General features: G+C 48.2%; 1 protein-coding gene and 2 pseudogenes across 2 annotated transcripts in view; all 3 read right to left on the reverse strand.

Annotated features, from left to right (window-relative positions):
• Positions 1-19,074, reverse strand: part of LOC149349685 (importin-7-like) — a 44,220-nt gene that overhangs the window by 13,425 nt on the left and 11,721 nt on the right. The gene's annotated exons all lie outside the window — the stretch shown is intronic.
• On the reverse strand, positions 3,985-4,773 carry LOC149349688 (importin-7-like; annotated as a pseudogene).
• On the reverse strand, positions 8,922-11,302 carry LOC149349689 (uncharacterized; annotated as a pseudogene). The gene is made up of 2 exons (XR_016289418.1): positions 10,338-11,302; positions 8,922-10,233 (listed from the first exon to the last, which is right to left on the reverse strand). The product of XR_016289418.1 is annotated as an uncharacterized LOC149349689 (transcript).

Here is a 19,074-nt window from a genome sequence, read left to right on the forward strand (position 1 = left end):
CCCATTTGAATTTACTGAGAACTGACCCGAACTTGATGGTATGGTAAAACAAACAAAAAAAACTTGCTTTACACTGATACGGTGGTATGATAGCACTGCAAAGACAGTGATCGTTCATTGACGCAATAAATCGCATAAAACTGTCTGAGGCGACGGTCTTCGGTAAAACCTAGGTATTGTCATGCATCCCACCTTGCATCCTCCTCCTCCCGCCGTGTGACCACACATCAGTACACATAAATGGACTGTTGGTGTTCTTTTAATTTATTATAGCTGAATACAGTTGACGCGCTTTTCAGTGTGTCTTCTCATGTAAAGAAAGTTTACGTTGAAAACCGAGGCTTTTGCATCAACGGGTAAAAACGCCGGAACAGCGGCAAAATTCATAAAGGGCGATGGGGGCTACACGACAACACAGAACGATGTTTCTCTAGTTACACACACTGGAAAAAACATATATCTGTGGAACCACGCCAGTGTGACAGAACTTGTTGAAAGCCACAGCGCTTTAACTGGATCGCAGTGTTGCTCATGGAGAGACAGCACAGAGCACTGACTAGTAGCTATCTGTTGACACACAAAAGAAATATGTGTTTCAGGGAAGCCCGCTGCTAATTTTTAAAATAGGTTTTTTTGAGGTAAGGAAAAAATTTTTGTAGCATGCTCAACAAATTTGGGCCATTTCTCAAGCCACTCGAAAATCGAGCGCCCGCGGAGAGCACACAGCGACGTCCATCAAATCGCGCCTATCTGTGGCGCACATACCACGTGACAACCTCTGCCCCGGCCCGCACAGCTGTGTATCCCGCTTCTCGCTACTTTGCTGCTGCAGCGTAAGCGAAAGAGAGAATGCATTTAACGGAAACTTGGCACATAACAATTTCGACAGAACACATTGAAAAATAGAAGGCAGTGATCGTGTATTTGACAAAGACGTTAAAGTGATTGGATTAATTCAAGACCGCACACAAGAATACGTTTGAAATTCTTTGGAACTCGAGTCACACAAACTGTTCGAAAAAGGTCTAAGGCAAAAGCCAGTTCTAGACAGTTTCTGCATTGACAAGATGACGCAGTAAGGGTATCCGCGCCACACACGTATATAGCTACTCAATAGGAAAGCCGTCGCATTCGGCAGTTTTCTCTGCTCCTTTCGTGCCGCAAACTTTGCTGTACTGCCACCTTACGCTAACTTGAGTTTAATAGTCGAGCCGATGAATAGCGGGCTAGAACTTAGTATACTCGGCAGTGGAACGCTACCACCACACCCTTCACGGCGCACATCAGCGAAGGCAGGCAAGGCACGTGCCGCTTTACTCATGCGGGAACACTTGGCCGCTAAAGAGAAACACGACCATAACATACGAGCAACATGCTTCTGTGTGTAAATAATACATCAGAGGCCCATCGATTTCTGTTTTCTCAACAACCAGAAGACGGGCTCCACAAAAAAGTCCACTCTCCCAGGGATCAATATACATGCTCACGTTCTATGCCGAAAGCTTCCGAATAGAAAACACGAAAGTGCACATTGTTTCGCTAAGTGAAAAAAAAATTAAAATGCGAGCCCTGCACCTAGAAGGGAACCATATCACGCAAAAACCACGCCTGCACATAATCGGCCTGCACGTGCAAGAGGACGGCAAAGCGAGGCACACGGTCTCTCTCCTAACGCAACAAATTAAGACGGTCACGCTGGTGACGAGACGCACTCACTAGCAGGCGTTGGAGACTATACGAAGCGTGCTTCATCCACATCACGAATGTTCTGGTCCATAGTCAGGTCCTCTGCTGTTTCTTGTCGTCAGAATCTAACACAAACCGAGATCAAGAAAAAGGACGCCCTCGTTACATCCGCATATAAAAAAAAAGTCTCTGGACCTACATCCTTCCTTACACCCTTGTCCTCCCGGCCTCTCTAATGAAACAAGGCATATCGGTACTACGCCACCTAGAGTACCTTCTATCGAGGCCCCCACCAACATCCACTGGCGGTGAAGGCCGCGACATCCGAAGGGACCCCCGCCAACCTCCTCTAAGCCAGCGCAACCGGTTCCTGGACTGGTTTTAAGACGAAATAAGGAGTTCACCACCACCACCCACCAACATCCGAACCTCGACTCTCCTAACGGATCTGATCACATATCTCCGTGGCTTCGATCCCGAGAAACATGCACACCGAACGGCACCAGGGATAACGCACCAGCAGGGCTCAGGCGTTGGCCGCGATATTTGGAAATGGGGCGATGTCTCGCTCTTCCATACCGAAGCGGCGTGGGTTGCTGTGTTCACCAACCAGAAAGGCACCCTCTAGCTGGCAGTCTCGCTCCGATCAGCCAACATCTCACGTCTTGCAAAACACGCTGTAACGCTAGCATTGCGCATGCCACTCGCACAGCCCACCCCAAAACCCCAACGGCACAGTCCTGGCAGCAACCTGTCGACCATTCCTACAGGGAGTGACAGCACACAGTACGCGAATAATTATAAACCAGAAAAACATGACACACACAGAGACCGACAGCACCCCTTGTGCGAATCGTCTGGACCCCTGGGCACGCCTCCCTCTATGGAAATGTGTGCTCATGCACTGGCCCAAGGCTACACCAACTGGGCCCTGCGGGAGGAGCTGTCCAACCCAAACTTGGAGCATCACACCCACAGCTCTGCCATGTCCAATATTCACGGACATACTTTTAAAATGAAAAAAAAATTGTACGATACTTTTATGAAAATATTGAAGGTAATGGTCCATTCTTCTGATATGTAGCAAAATCTTTTTTTACAGCCTTTCCATCGCTAGCATCGAGCAGTTAAGACTGCAATAGAAAACCAATGGGGAATGCTTTTGGCGATAGCAAAAAATGTCAATAAAAAAAATTCATAACTACCGTCGGGTGATCTGCGGATATATTGATTGTTATACTGAAATTTTACATTATATGAAAAAAATGCATTCATCAACGGTTCCCCTCTCAAAATTGCTTTTGTGCAGAATTGTTGGGTGTGTGCATTCGACAGCATCCCCACGCTTTACCACCAACTCTGAAAGTTCCTCAAACGCAGTGAGACCGACCGCTTATCCAACCCTACTACCCTATTCGAGCTAGCTGGGAGGCGATGCTGGCCGGCTCATTAGAGTAGCACCAGCGAAGGCTGGTCAACCGAGCAAGGGCCATTGCGATCATCAATGGGCATCTGGACTAAGGATTCCAACCAGAAGACAGATGCATTACCTACCGTCGGCATGCGGTTGTTTTCTTTTCTTCTGCTTTTATTAATCTCCCATTGATGAAAATCACAAATAAATAAAGACATCCCCTACGCTCCTCGGTTTCGGAGACTTGTCTCCCATCATGTGTGCCTCTCTAAGAAAGAAACGTTTAATCTTTCTCTCTGGGGTGCCCCTCCCCAGTTCAGTTTGCCTGGACAGCAGTCTTTTTGGCCACCAGGTCGACGGGGATGTTTCCGGTTCCGGCATGAACGCAGATGCTAGTTACCCCGGAGAAAATACCCCGCACATCTGCGTACAAATATTCTGCAGCCTTTCTAGCACAACCATAATGGTACAGTGTAGATGCGTGATGCGTCACTTTGGACGCCGAGGCTAAAATATTAGAACCCTGAAATATCGATGAGCGTGGCCATTGAGGTCGACTACTGAGTAAAAGTAACGCAGGGCATGGCAGATTTGGTACGCAGACCTCGGCTGTGCGTTTGTACGGCCGGGGAGCACTGTGCAGAAGAACGTGGATAAAGCCAGACGACTGCTCAAACACACAAGCGTGTCTGGCCAAATCCAGGTAGTCAAACACGAAGCCGCAGACGAATGTGCACTGTGCACGTGGGGGCCTCTCAGCCGCACGTGATGGATCTGAAGGCGAAACATTTGGAAGAGAACTTTATAAAAAAAGAGAGCGCATTTGATTTTGCAGAGCGAAACAGACAGTGACAATGACAGAGCACTGAGAGATCAACCGCAGTTACAGTCGGCACATAAGCTGCGAACTCATCCCTGGCGTATCCTTAGTTAGCATAGTTATTAGAAATCTATATCATACTAATATTGAGCATGCGCAGTGGCGCCGTCAGCTCCGCCAAAACGCCCGTAATGCATCAGCATGAAGGTCACGGAGAGCTGATCACGCTAAAGTCCTCTTGGCGATCGGGTGTCCCCACGGCCAAGCAGAGGATAGCGGACGCCCTCTCTGCATGGACAAAAAGAAGCGGTGTATGAGTGCGCGGAAGCAGATTGGGAAGACTAAAAAAAACAGTAGACAAAAGACAGGAAAAACAAACGCAAGCAAGCAGAAAATTGAAGCTCACCGGTTAAAGTCGCGTGGCCCACAGAAGGGTGTGCCACCAGAGCTGGACGATGGGGACACCGTCTGGTTCTGGAACACGTATCCACCACCCTTCTCGATCCGCCTCGACTCTGCAGCGGCCTTCCTCTGGTCGGTTAGCTCGCCAGAGTGGTGCTGTGGTGCAGAGGTGCGTCTGTGGGCACCTCTGCTGCTCGATGGGCTGCGGGCCCGACGTCAGCTCACCAAACCACATCGGGTCCGGGTTCTGGATGCCTCGCATGACCTCCTTGGAGACCTGGTACTCGTCGACAGGGCACTGCGATTCGTCGAGGAGCGTAGCGGACGACCGCATGCCTTGCTCGGGCTTGACGCTGTCGACGGCGTCGTCCTCAATGGAGGCTGAGGATGCGGGCAACGTTGTTCCGCGCCAGTCTCGCCGGGCACTGCTAGCCCTCGTCGCCAACCTCATCCTGGTTCGAATCGAAGACATTACTTCTTCTTCTTCTTCACCATATGAAAATGGCACATACCCACGCGGGGGGATTGGCCAAGGTGCGGTGGTGAATGCCAAGGAGGTATGAGTGCGGGAAAAAAGCTAAGTAAAATAGTAGAATGTTTGAAATCAGAAAATATGTATGAATTGTTAGAAATGTTAATAATAAGCAAATTAGATACATCAGGAAACAAAATAAAATACGCTTTTGGACATTCAGTGGAATTTTATATGGATTTAACAGGGTAAACGCCCAGTTGCAATGATGTTATCATGAAGGTAGCCGCAAATAGTGCTTAACGAGAATCCCGTGGCGCTCGCACCAAACGAGAACAGAACTGGTAAAGACAAAGGGAGTCCTAACCTCGAAAGAGGGTCTTCCAAATACTGTTTTCTCTGAAATGCGAACCGCCGGCAAGAGAGGAGATAATGGTCAATTGATTCAACTTCTCCGCATGTGTTGCAATGGTTACTCGTAGCGAACCCGCATCTGCAAAAGTACAAGTTAAGGTGGGGGATTCTGCATCGCAGAAGCGTCATGGACACCTCACACCGCCTTGTCTTACATGATCGAACATTCCATGGGAACTTTAAATGTTGAAAGTCCACGGTATTCAGCAACGGATCACCCAAGCTGGCTGAGATATGTTGGAACCGCTGGAAACGGGAGGTCTCCAACATAATAAGGTGCGGTACGGGATATATTACAGGGGCAGTGAGAGCTGACCTTGCCAAAAAATCGGCCACCTCATTGAAATAGATTCCCGAATGACCAGGTACCCATACAAAGCGGACCTCCCTTACAGTGCGCGGAACAAAAAACCTAAGGGAACGCATCAATAGAGAGGTGGCGGAAGTTTGGAGAGCGACTAAAAGACATTAGCACAGTGATATTCGTCGTCTTTTGTTGACGATGATGATGATGATGTCCTCAGGGGGCCTCGACTTTTGACAGTCATCGTCTTCTTTTGTCAGCCTCTGGGTCCGTTTCCTTGGACAGCATTCAAAATCATATACTTTCTGTTCCACTCAACGTCTGTGGCTGAAACTTGCTAGAACGCATCTCTTTATGGCCTTGAAAGAAATCTTATTGTTTCGTTCAGAAGTTTTCGTGGGTGCCCATTTGAATTTACTGAGAACTGACCCGAACTTGATGGTATGGTAAAACAAACAAAAAAAACTTGCTTTACACTGATACGGTGGTATGATAGCACTGCAAAGACAGTGATCGTTCATTGACGCAATAAATCGCATAAAACTGTCTGAGGCGACGGTCTTCGGTAAAACCTAGGTATTGTCATGCATCCCACCTTGCATCCTCCTCCTCCCGCCGTGTGACCACACATCAGTACACATAAATGGACTGTTGGTGTTCTTTTAATTTATTATAGCTGAATACAGTTGACGCGCTTTTCAGTGTGTCTTCTCATGTAAAGAAAGTTTACGTTGAAAACCGAGGCTTTTGCATCAACGGGTAAAAACGCCGGAACAGCGGCAAAATTCATAAAGGGCGATGGGGGCTACACGACAACACAGAACGATGTTTCTCTAGTTACACACACTGGAAAAAACATATATCTGTGGAACCACGCCAGTGTGACAGAACTTGTTGAAAGCCACAGCGCTTTAACTGGATCGCAGTGTTGCTCATGGAGAGACAGCACAGAGCACTGACTAGTAGCTCTCTGTTGACACACAAAAGAAATATGTGTTTCAGGGAAGCCCGCTGCTAATTTTTAAAATAGGTTTTTTTGAGGTAAGGAAAAAATTTTTGTAGCATGCTCAACAAATTTGGGCCATTTCTCAAGCCACTCGAAAATCGAGCGCCTGCGGAGAGCACACAGCGACGTCCATCAAATCGCGTCTATCTGTGGCGCACATACCACGTGACAACCTCTGCCCCGCCCGCACAGCTGTGTACCCCGCTTCTCGCTACTTTGCTGCTGCAGCGTAAGCGAAAGAGAGAATGCATTTAACGGAAACTTGGCACATAACAATTTCGACAGAACACATTGAAAAATAGAAGGCAGTGATCGTGTATTTGACAAAGACGTTAAAGTGATTGGATTAATTCAAGACCGCACACAAGAATACGTTTGAAATTCTTTGGAACTCGAGTCACACAAACTGTTCGAAAAAGGTCTAAGGCAAAAGCCAGTTCTAGACAGTTTCTGCATTGACAAGATGACGCAGTAAGGGTATCCGCGCCACACACGTATATAGCTACTCAATAGGAAAGCCGTCGCATTCGGCAGTTTTCTCTGCTCCTTTCGTGCCGCAAACTTTGCTGTACTGCCACCTTACGCTAACTTGAGTTTAATAGTCGAGCCGATGAATAGCAGGCTAGAACTTAGTATACTCGGCAGTGGAACGCTACCACCACACCCTTCACGGCGCACATCAGCGAAGGCAGGCAAGGCACGTGCCGCTTTACTCATGCGGGAACACTTGGCCGCTAAAGAGAAACACGACCATAACATACGAGCAACATGCTTCTGTGTGTAAATAATACATCAGAGGCCCATCGATTTCTGTTTTCTCAACAACCAGAAGACGGGCTCCACAAAAAAGTCCACTCTCCCAGGGATCAATATACATGCTCAAGTTCTATGCCGAAAGCTTCCGAATAGAAAACACGAAAGTGCACATTGTTTCGCTAAGTGAAAAAAATTTAAAATGCGAGTCCTGCACCTAGAAGGGAACCATATCACGTAAAAACCGCGCCTGCGCATAATCGGCCTGCACGTGCAGGAGGACGGCAAAGCGAAGCACACAATACATCTCCTGACGCAAGAAATGAAGACAGTCACGCTGCTGACGAGACGCACTCACTAGCAGGCGTTGGAGACTATACGAAGCGTGCTTCATCCACATCACGAATGTTCTGGTCCATAGTCAGGTCCTCTGCTGTTTCTTGTCGTCAGAATCTAACACAAACCGAGATCAAGAAAAAGGACGCCCTCGTTACATCCGCATATAAAAAAAAAAGTCTCTGCACCTACATCCTTCCTTACACCCTTGTCCTCCCGGCCTCTCTAATGAAACAAGGCATATCGGTACTACGCCACCTAGAGTACCTTCTATCAAGGCCCCCACCAACATCCGCTGGCGGTGAAGGCCGCGACATCCCAAGGGACCCCCGCCGACCTCCTCTAAGCCAGCGCAACCGGTTCCTGGACTGGTTTTAAGGCGAAATAAGGAGTTCACCACCACCACCCACCAACATCCGAACCTCGACTCTCCTAACGGATCTGATCACATATCTCCGTGGCTTCGATCCCGAGAAACATGCACCCCGAACGGCACCAGGGATAACGCACCAGCAGGGCTCAGGCGTTGGCCGCGATATTTGGAAATGGGGCGATGTCTCGCTCTTCCATACCGAAGCGGCGTGGGTTGCTGTGTTCACCAACCAGAAAGGCACCCTCTAGCTGGCAGTCTCGCTCCGATCAGCCAACATCTCACGTCTTGCAAAACACGCTGTAACGCTAGTATTCCGCGTGCCATTCGCGTAGCCCACCCCAACGGTCACAGTTCTGGAAGCAAGCTGTTGAACTTTGCTACGGGGAGTGATAGCGCATAATACGGGAATAATTATATAAAAAAAAACATGACACTCACAGAGACCGACAGCACCCCTTGTGCGAATCGTCTGGACCCCTGGGCACGCCTCCCTCCATGCAAATGTGTGCTCATCCACTGGCCCAAGGCTACACCAACTGGGCCCTGCGGGAGGCGCTGTCCAACCCAGATGTGGAGCATCACCGCACCCACTCTATTACGCGTTAACACTAGCTCACTACAGTGACGCACGCAGAGTCCTTCACCCGCCACGCAGATCCTTCACCAGACGAGACGCCTCAAATTGAAGCTGGCTTCAGACGGGGACATATCTTAAACCTCATTTCCTTCCCCTTTACCCCTCCAATATACCCACAGCTGTCCCATGCCCAATATTCTAGGACAAATTTTTAAAATGGGAAAATTGTAAGATACTTCTATGGAAATATTGAAGGTGATGGTCCATTCTTCTGATATGTAGCACAGTATTTCTTTTAGTGTGTTTCCATCGACTGCATGGAATAGTTAAGACTGCCATAGAAAACCAGTGTGGAACGCTTTTGACTGTTATTGATTGTTATTGATGAGGTAATGATTGTTATAGTGAAATCTTTCATTATATGAAAAAAATGTGTTCATCAACGGTTCCCGCTGTAAAATGTTGTCCACAATTGTTGGGTATGTGCAGGTGACAGCCCACCCACGCTTTACCACCAACTCTAGAAGTTTCCCAAAAGCAATGGGACCGACCGCGTATCCAACTCTGCTACCCTATCCGAGCTAGCTGGGAGGCGACGCTGGCCAGCTCATTAGAGCAGCACCAGCGAAGGCTGGTCAACCGAGTAAGGGCCATTGCGATCATCAATGGGCATCTGGAATAAGGATTCCAACCAGAAGACAGATGCATTACCTGCCGTCGGCATGCGGTTTTTTTTCTTCTGCTTTTATTAATCTCCCATTGATGAAAATCACAAATAAAAAAAGACATCCCCTACGGTCCTTGGTTTCGGAGACTGTTGTCTCCCGTCATGTGTGCCTCTCTAAGAAAGAAACGTTTAATCTCTATCTCTGGGGCGCCCCTCCCAAGTTCAGTTTGCCTGGACAGCAGTATTTTTGGCCACCAGGTCGACGGGGATGTTTCCGGTTCCGGCATGAACGCAGATGCTAGTTACCCCGGAGAAAATCCCCCGAACATCTGCGTACAAATATTCTACAGCCTTTCTAGCACAGCCATAATGGTACAGTGTAGATGCGTGATGCGTCACTTTGGACGCCGAGCCTAAAATATTAGAACCCTGAAAAATCGTTGAGCGTGGCCATTGAGGTCGACTACTGAGTAAAAGTAACGCAGGGCAGATTTGGTACGCAGACCTCAACTATGCGTTTGTACGACCGCACAGCATTATGTAGACGAACGCGTGGATAAAGCCAGGCGACTGCTCAAACACACAAGCGTGTCTGGCCAAATCCAGGTAGTCAAACACGAAGCCGCAGAGGAATGTTCACGGGGGGGGGGGGGGGTCTCTCGACTGCGCACGTGATGGACCTGAAGGCAAAACATTTGGAAGAGAACTTTATGAAAACGTGAGCGCATTTTGATTTTGCACAGGGAAAGTGAAAATGACAATGGCAGAGCACTGAGAGATCAACCGCAGTTACAGTTGCGAACGCATTCCAGACGTATCCTCAATTACTATAGTTTTTGGTGAGAAATCGATTGCATACTATTATTGAGCATGCGCAGTGGCGCCGTCAGCTCCGCCACAAGGGCCGTAGTCCATAATTGTGCTGGTTACGGACAGCTGATCACGCTAAAGAAGTCCTCTTGGCGATCGAGTGTCCCCACGGCCAAGCAGAGGATAGCGGAAGCCCTCTCTGCATGGACAAAAAGCAGCGGTGTATGAGTGCGCGGAAGCAGACTGGGAAGACTAAAAAAATAAACTGTAGAAAAGTAAGGCAAGTAGAAAATGGAGGCTGACCGGTACAAGTTGTGCGGCTAGCTGAATGGCGTGCCACCAGAGCTGAACTATGGCGGCACCGTCTGGTTCTGGAACACGTATCCGCCGCTGTTCTCGATATGGCTCGACTCTGCAGCGGCCTTTCTCTGGTCGGCCAGCACGCAGACCTCCAGTGTGGACCTCTGCTGGACGACGCACTGCGGTCCCGACGTCAGCGCACCAAACCACATCGGGTCCGGGTTCTGGATGCCTCGCACGACCTCCTTGGAGACCTGGTACTCGTCGACAGGGCACTGCTCTTCGTCGAGGAGCGTAGCGGACGACCCCATGCCTTGCTCGGGCTTGACGCTGTCGACGGCGTCGTGCTCAATGGAGGCTGAGGATGCGGGAAACGTTGTGCCGCGCCAGCCTTGCCGGGCACTGCTAGCGGTCGTCGCCAACCTCATCCTGGTTGATGATGATGATGATGATGTCCTCAGGCTTATCATTAGCAGAGTGATATTCGTCTTCTTTTGTACCGCCTCCGGCTCCGGCCATCGACGGTCATCGTCTTCGTCTAAAAGCCCCTGCCTATAGAACGAAACTGAACGCCAGGTTATTTCTATCTTGTCTGTAGCTGTTTTTTCCTTGGCTAAAGACACTCGTGTTTTGTTATCTCTTCCACTTCAGGTCAACTTTTCGTGTGCCTGAATTTCCAATTTTTAGCGCAGTAACCTCGAGTTGTAAGCGAAATACTTGTGCTGTGTGACTTTCCTCTTGTCTCCAGTCGTAACTGTTATTTTTTGTTAAATATATTAATAAGTGACCGAAACTTGTTACGAGGCTATGGTGAAAATGAAAAGACCTTGTCTTATATTGATACTCTCTGTTTAGATATCACTGATTGAAGAAGTAATCAGAATCATTTTTCGGCGAGAAAAATTTCGTAAAATTGATGGAGAACGTTATGCATAGACTCTTAGTACATGTATTGGTGTGTCCCTAGAGGTAACTGGCACATCAGCGTGTATGTAGGTGTTTCAGGGAAGCCTATCACTAATATTATAAAATAGGGTTTTTGAGGTAAAGTGAACCTTTTTGCGGCATAGTAATGCATGTGTTGGCGGACGTCAAAAAACAGGCGAATCATGTTGACTAGTAAAGCGAGTAACTAAATTCTAATAATGGGCACCTGAATGCAATTAGAGATTTGTTGCCGGCCGTTAGTAGTCGCCATATCAGTTTTTCGAATTTTGAAAAAGCGATTACCCTCGGCACTCTGGGTCGACCAAATTTGGCTATTTCGACTAGTTACGTGCTCTGGAGGGGTTGCTTTGCCTGCGTGCTTCTCCAAAGCGCATGTATTTTGGCACAATGTAGGCGAAAGTAGTTGAGCCACAGCGGCGAGAGTAATCGCATTTTTGAAATTCAAAAACCTGATATGGCTATTACTAACGCCCGGCTACAAATCGCTTATTTCAATCAGGTGCCTATCGGTAATAGTTAAAAAGTTAATTATTAAATATAGTTAATCACTTTACTAATCAACTTGATTCACTTGTTTTTTGATGTCCGCCAACACTGACGTTGCTATGCCGCAGAAAGCTTCCCTTTACCCCCAAAACCCTATACTATTTAAAAAATTACCGACTGGCTTCCCTGAAAAAACTGGTATATACACATACCGTTCTTAGCTCTTAGTTCTTAGTTGTTCCCGTGGCATCCATCATCAGGCTGCGCATTCCTCTATCCGCATCAGAACCTCCTTCGTCCACGACAGCCACTCACAGGTTGGGCACCATGGCAGCCACCTTACGGCCTTCCCTCCTCTCCCATACAAATGGAAATTGGATTTCTCCTTTCCACTTTGCCACCTGCCAGTCGCACGTGGCAGGTGTTTCTCGGAGGCTTCAGAGAACACCGCCGACGGCCACACTTTCTCCGACACGGGGGGACGCTACGCATTAAAAATTCTCTCTCCCCCTCCCTGGGAACACAACTTCTTCTGCAAATACGTGGCATCAGAAGTTTTGACACAGTCAAACAAGAAATACAAGTTTCCACAAACGGCCGGTGTATGCACGAACAGCAGAGCTCTTTGAGCTGCAAAGGTGACGCGTGCGGCGCGCGCTACAAGGCGTTGACGTCAGCGGCTGACTTTCGTAGCACGCCTGTATAGCCTTTTGTGACACCCCCGTAACCCGTGCACAAGTAAGAACGAAACCGCAGCAATGTCCGTTATCCAAAGAGCAGTCGCGAGTTTATTGCAGCTGTTTGGGATGCGTTTTCTACATTCTTCCGACACAAGTATATGCCAATTAAGTCCCCAAATGTGCTGAAGAAATCTACTCGCTAACGTCTGATGCTTGCAAGTGTTCGGTGCTGCATCAGCGTGGGTAGTTATGCGCCCCGGCTCGTTGAATGGCGCGAAAAGTAATGCGACAGCCGCCCTGACAGCCCCAGGCGGCAACATTAAAGGAGCACTATGAACACGCGGTATGAAAAGCGGAGAGCGGAGCTGCTTGGGGCGTCGCGGCATTGCAGCGACATAGCGCGTGACGTCGGGGCTGGAGCCAAGTTGGCCGAAAACTGCTGACCGAGCCAGCCGGCCAGCTACGCAAATGGCCGCGGACGTGTGTCCGCAGCGCGCAACTGTATGTGCGGTATACCGCGTGCTCATCTCTGCGGCGTCCCGCTTATCGAGCTCCGAACACCGCTGAAACAGTGGATGTCTCATGGTTTCGGCGTACTCTGGAAAACCGCTCCGCAGGATGCTTGTACCGGTCGCCTAGGTTTTCGAAGGCCGCGCGAGGCGCGTTACAGCAGATGCGCGGAAGGTGGCAGTACATATCTACCGAATATTTCGTGTACACTTTGTGCCTATCCTGTAGGGCCCCAAGCAGCGCTGGCACTTGTCTCAAGGTTGCGCTAAAATGCGAGTAAGGTAGCAAACGTTTATAAGGAGAATAAAAGAGATGGACTCGGTAAGAAAAATTGCGGAGGGCCCCTAAGGCGGCTCTCGTGATCTGAATGCGAAAGCGTTGTCTCATCGTGAGCTCTGTTGCGAGGTTCATTAAAGATTGCTTCCTTTCTAATGGCGCACATCTACTCATTAGCATACAGTCGTAAGGAAACGCATACACTAGGCTAACCTTTATTCGCCAAGAAGTAATGCGGTTTTGTGGCCTATGGGTTGCCTGCTGAAGCTCCTTGGTTATACAAGATGTTTCAAAGACGTTCAATAATTCTCAAAAATAGGTTTTCTGAGGTAAAAAATATTCCCTTTTCAGCGTAGTGGTACCAGTGTTGGCGGACGCCAGAAAACCGGCGAATCGTCTCAAAGGGCAACTAAGTGGTTCAGAGTTCGATGAGTTTAAAATGGCCGAATGCGTCGATAATGATGTCACTACGAATTTCCTCGCACTTTCCCGACGCAGCGAGGAGAAGCCTGAACATCGTCGCTGTTTTAATTGATGATTACATCATTACTTTAAATGCTAGTGCTAAAACACTTTGCATGCCTTACCTAGAAACTTCCTAGATCCGAATTCTTCTCGAATTAAAAAAAAAAAAAACATTTCAGCTTCCCTGGCTAAATAATTTCTAATAATTAATTTCAGCTAGTACAGTTAGGTGGCTAGTAGTTATTAGAGATTTGTAGCCGGTCGTTAGTAATAGCGATATCAGTTTTTAGAATTTCGAAAACAGCGGTTAACCTTGGCGCTATGGCTCGACAAAGTTTGGCTTTTTTGACTATAGTTACGTGCACAGTAAAAGTGGCTTTGCCTGCATACATTTCGAAAGCGCGTGTATTTTGGCACGATGTAGCCAAATTTTGTCGAGTCACAGCGTCGAGGATAATTGCGCTTTCAACATTCTAAAAGTGATATGATTATTACTAAGGGCCGGCTACAAATCTCAAATTACAACTAGGCGCCTAACTCTACTGGTTAAAAGTTAATTATCAAAAATAAGTTAACCAGCTTACTAAAAATGATTCACCGCTTTTTTGGTGTCCGCAAACGCTTGTAATACTATGCTGAAAAAGCTATATTTTGAGCTCAAAAAACCTATTTTTTTGCGGATTATTGAACGTCTTCCCTGAAACACCTGGTATAATCCCCGCACCTTCGGAAGAAATTTTATTTGTTCTTATTTGCTGTAGACGTCACTGTCTCATGGTCTACTGCTGACGTCATGCGAGAGCAATTGGTGACCTGACTGAGGAATTTCGCGCTGTGGACGCCGACGGGGGACGGACAACGGCTTTTGTGCCAATGGGACGCATAAGGCTTTCACGCTAATGAGAAGCGGACACATATCTGGGCGTGGTTCGATCTAGTATGACAGCGACCGGCGATGCTCGCTCTAAGAGGCACGTGTTAGAAAGAGATAAAAAAAAAAAAAGTATGTAAGGCTTTGCCAGGGGCAGACCACGTAACATACGCAGGGGCCGAGGGAAAAAGAAATCCAAGCTTTCTTAGATTTGGCAAAATTGATGGTTATGTGCCAAGGAGGGGGAACCGAAGACATTCTCATCGGGGGTTTTCACTATTCAAGACTAAATGTTTACTTTGTTTCGAGGCTGTGCTTTCCTAAAAAGTATGCGACTAGTACAAAGCTACCCATAGCATTGCACACCAATACGAAACCGGTGTTATCGTTTTGAGCCTGAATGTGTTCTGTGCGCCTCTCTAGCGTACACACATTCGATGCTCTTCGGCTGTTTGAACAAAAACCATGTGTGATATCACCTTGTGGTTTGATGAGACCTTTCGCTGGCTTAGTTTGAATGCTGCGGTGGATTATTTTATCCGCCAGTCTTGCAGCTTTCTCTCTCATTAACCATATTCTGCTCAGTCTGCTGCTCTTTAAAATCAAAATGTTCCAACAATTTCCCGCGTTGATTGAGGGTTTCGTTTTCGCACATCGATTGTCTCCTTTTCTGGCTGCGGTAAGCAAACCTCAATTCTGTTTCATTGAATAGGCTTACTTTTATGTACCGACAATTCCTTCCTGGTATTTCGGCGATCCCATTTCAGTCATAAGTAGCAGCGATTTAGGTGGGCGAGTCGGGGCCAAGGTCACGTCCTGCTTGTACGGTCGCGCTTTCCTGCGGGACGCAGTGAGACAGTTGTAAAGCTTCGCTATTTTCGCGTGCGTTCGGTACAAAACTCTTCGCTCAGAGCAGTGTCTTTCACGCGCCGTAAAAGCGAGGCGTGAGACATAGCGACATAGAAGAAAAAGCCGCGTTTGCTCGCGACCAAAGCGATGTCCCTTGAATCACGAACCACGTTCCAAGGCCGCTGAGCTACCGGCGCACGCAGTCGACTGGCATAAACAAATGGCCTCGTGCTCGCAGTTGCAACGACACAGCGGTGATACAGATGGCGCGGTGGGCCGCGCGTGCGTTGGGATGGCAAAAGCGTATTGTGAAGCGTTTTGCATTCCTAAGTCTCGGTCAGGAGCTCCAGGGCGAAATGCTGCAGGCGAGGACATCTGCGGTGCTTTATATTTCCACGTGCAGGACAGGACAACGATAGTGCGTATACTAATCGAGTGTAAAGCTCGCCAGCCTCAGGTCGAATAAAGTAAAGATTTAAATAATGATATAGATAGGAAGATCCTGAGATTATGAGAGCCGCCTCGAATATTCTGGAGCAGCGAGAAGTCTCGAAGGTAATTGCGACTGGAGACAGCGCGAAGCTGAAGGTCATCCACCAGTAGAGAAGCGGAGGTGCTAAAGAACTGCGATCTGTTGCGCAGCAGTTATCCCTCTGGGATTACGTTGGATTGTGAAGAAAAGGTCATGAGTGAGAAAAGTGACTCAATCTGGGTGTTCACCTGAACCATGCTGTCAGGGAAGGGATTAAGGGAATGAAAAATGCTACAGGACAGATCTAAAAGTTATCAGGTCACAATCGGGCACTTATGACGACTGTGAAACTAACAAGGTCGTCAGGGGTGAGGATGACGATCGTCCTTACCTTCCGGAGGTTTTGAGCTTCGGGAATATCGTGAATGTCTCACTTCAAGGCTCTTAAGCAGACCCTAGACACATTTTACCAACCCCGTGCAAGTCAGACCCCGCATCTCTCCTGAATACACAAGGCGCTGGGTCGACGAAAGGAAGCCGACGCGAGACATGGCGTCGGCAGCGATGCTGGAGATACCATTGATGTGTCTGATGCCCGCAATGAAATCTCAGAAAAACCGATTCGTCGGATCTCAAGTGCGATGTACGAGGTGATCTGCATGTGAAGAAATGGGCACTCGCCATGGTCATTGCAGAAATACGTAGAAACATTGACGTTTCGGCACCGCTACGGGTGCCTTGCTCGCAATGAGACGAAAACAGATGAGGAGTTTTTTTTCGAAATGAGCCAAATCCACAAACCGAAAGTAACGCAACCCCAACTGTAGTGGCAAGCTAAGCCAGTCAACTTTGCTTTAAAAAACAGATCAGAACAAAATGGGTCAAATCACACCAACTGAGCTAGCCCGCAGATCACGTTTCAAATCGAAAACGAGCCAAATCCTTCCACTGCGTGGATCGAAATGAGCCAAATCCGTTCAACCAATAGGAGACTCACCCAGAGACCACGTGATTCAGCCAACATGGCAGCCTCCTTGTAGGCTCGTTCCGGCGGTGCTCGTGCGTGATAGCGCGGACTGCGTGGTCTGTTTCGCGAGCTCCTTTGTTTTTTCAAGACTTTTGCTTTGACGGACTTAGTTCCGCATGGATTGCGACGGGTATGAAGAGGTTGGTGAACGTTCCCTGGAAGGCGTACTGTACGGAAGTAATGAGATCAACGTCCAACCTGCCTTTCAAGATTACTGAAACGAAGGTTTTTTACATTCAGAGAAATGTGACAGGCCGAAGCCCTCAAATTAGAGCCGAACCCCACTACAGGGTTTCGGTGTCTAATTTTGTATCGGTCCTAAAGAGGGGAAAGACCCTTGTACAAACACTGAAACAGTGCGAGCTGTATGCACACCACCTCAACGAACTGAAGGTGAGAGACGTGACCAACCTTCTGGTGACTCACTTTGGTGTGTCATGGAAAGAAAACGAAGAACTTGCGTATTTTGAGGCTGCCTTACGTCGCTGTCAAGAAAATGAGCCCATGGAAGATTGCGAAGAAGGCTGCTTACGCTGCCAGGAGGACAGGCCTGCTATCCATGTATGAGTGTAAAGTGGGTGACGCATACTTGCAAGTTTTTTTTTTCTGCTGAAGTCACAGCACAAGCATTTTTCCATATTGTTTTGAATGTATCCTGAAACATACTGCAGTAATAATAAAGTTTCGAGGAGAAAGCTGGGTTGAATCTAATGCTTCACTTCTATATGAGCCAAATCCAATGTTTCCTTTGTTGTATAGGCCAAACTATGCACGTAAATTTTTGGCGATTAATGCTGTTCGACTGCTCTATCTGCCCCATAAAACTTGTGAGGTACTAGGTTGAATAGCAGCGCATTCCTTTCAGACAAGAAATTATGGCCTTGTTCTAAGTTTGTTTTGGTGGATCTGGCTCATTTCGAAAAAAAAACTTCACATTTCTTACAGAAATTATGCTTGAAAACGCTGATATAAAGAGTCAGCACGAGTAAATGTTGCGTTTTTACGTCGCAGTGAGCTGTTAACATGCGGTGTAAGACGCGCGGTGGCCGTGTGGGTGGTTTGTTTACAAAAGTAAGCGAGTGCTATGAGGGAGGCATAGCACGAATGAATACAGCATAGACTCATTGCGCGGTGCAGTTTTAGGCCAAACTGCTGCGCAGTCTTGAAACCTTGGACCTTATTACTGTGACAAATATGATTATATTGTTTTATAGGAAACGGCGCAGTATCTGTCTCACATATCTCGGCAGACACCTGAACCGCGCTGTAAGGGAAAGGAGGAAGGTGGGAGTGAAAGAAGAAAGAGATAAAAAGGTGCCGTAGTGGAGGTCTCCGGAATAATTTCGACCACCTGCACACGGGCGCCTCTTGCGTTTCGCCTCCATCGAGACGCGGCCGCCGCGGTCGGGTCCCCTAAACTCATTGAGGGGCTTTATAAACTCAGAGATATGAGGACCATCTTTAGGGTTGCGACCATGTCCATAGGCGGCGCTTGGTCACGTGGTGAATTTGCTGCGCAACTGGTCTACGCTGGCTCGCGCCTTGCATCGTCTGCGCCGGGTGCGGCTGCTTCTAGCCACGCGTCTACAAGACGGCAGGATGCTCGGGTTTGAGCTAGGGTACCTGATGTCCGCGCGCCGCCGCTGGCCATCGAGGCACCCTAGTTTGAGCTTTTGGGTGCAGATCTCGGACGAAACTGAAAGCCCTTCTTTCCGTGGTTCCACCTAAAGTGCCTAGATTATGTAGGGCCTTTAGTTCCACCGGGTAAAACCCAACACAACGCGCCGCTTGCCTCCTCGTGGTTTGGTTTGGTTAAATTCACGCAATATACGGCGGTGCAAAGTAGATTTGCAGGTCCACGTCGTCAGCCGTGTGGCCGCATCTTTTTTTGACCGTCTGACCTTCCTTGTCTTACCGGCAATGTGAATTGCAACAAGTAGGTAGGAAAGACTTTTATTGCTCTAGAAAGGTGCTAGTAGCAGACGGGAAAGAAGTCCATCTTCCTTCTTCACAGGGTCGGTGCCCCTATTCCAGGGCTCCGCTGAGTAGTACTTACATTCGCTCAGAACACCTCTAAATTGCGGCTGAAGTCGCAGTAACAGCACTAAATTTCGTGAAGTGAGGGCCCGTTAGTGCTCACCTTGCAGCACCGACTG

Source organism: Amblyomma mixtum, chromosome 3, assembly GCF_055824585.1.
Source record: "Amblyomma mixtum isolate Tamu chromosome 3, ASM5582458v1, whole genome shotgun sequence".
NCBI lineage: Eukaryota > Metazoa > Arthropoda > Arachnida > Ixodida > Ixodidae > Amblyomma > Amblyomma mixtum.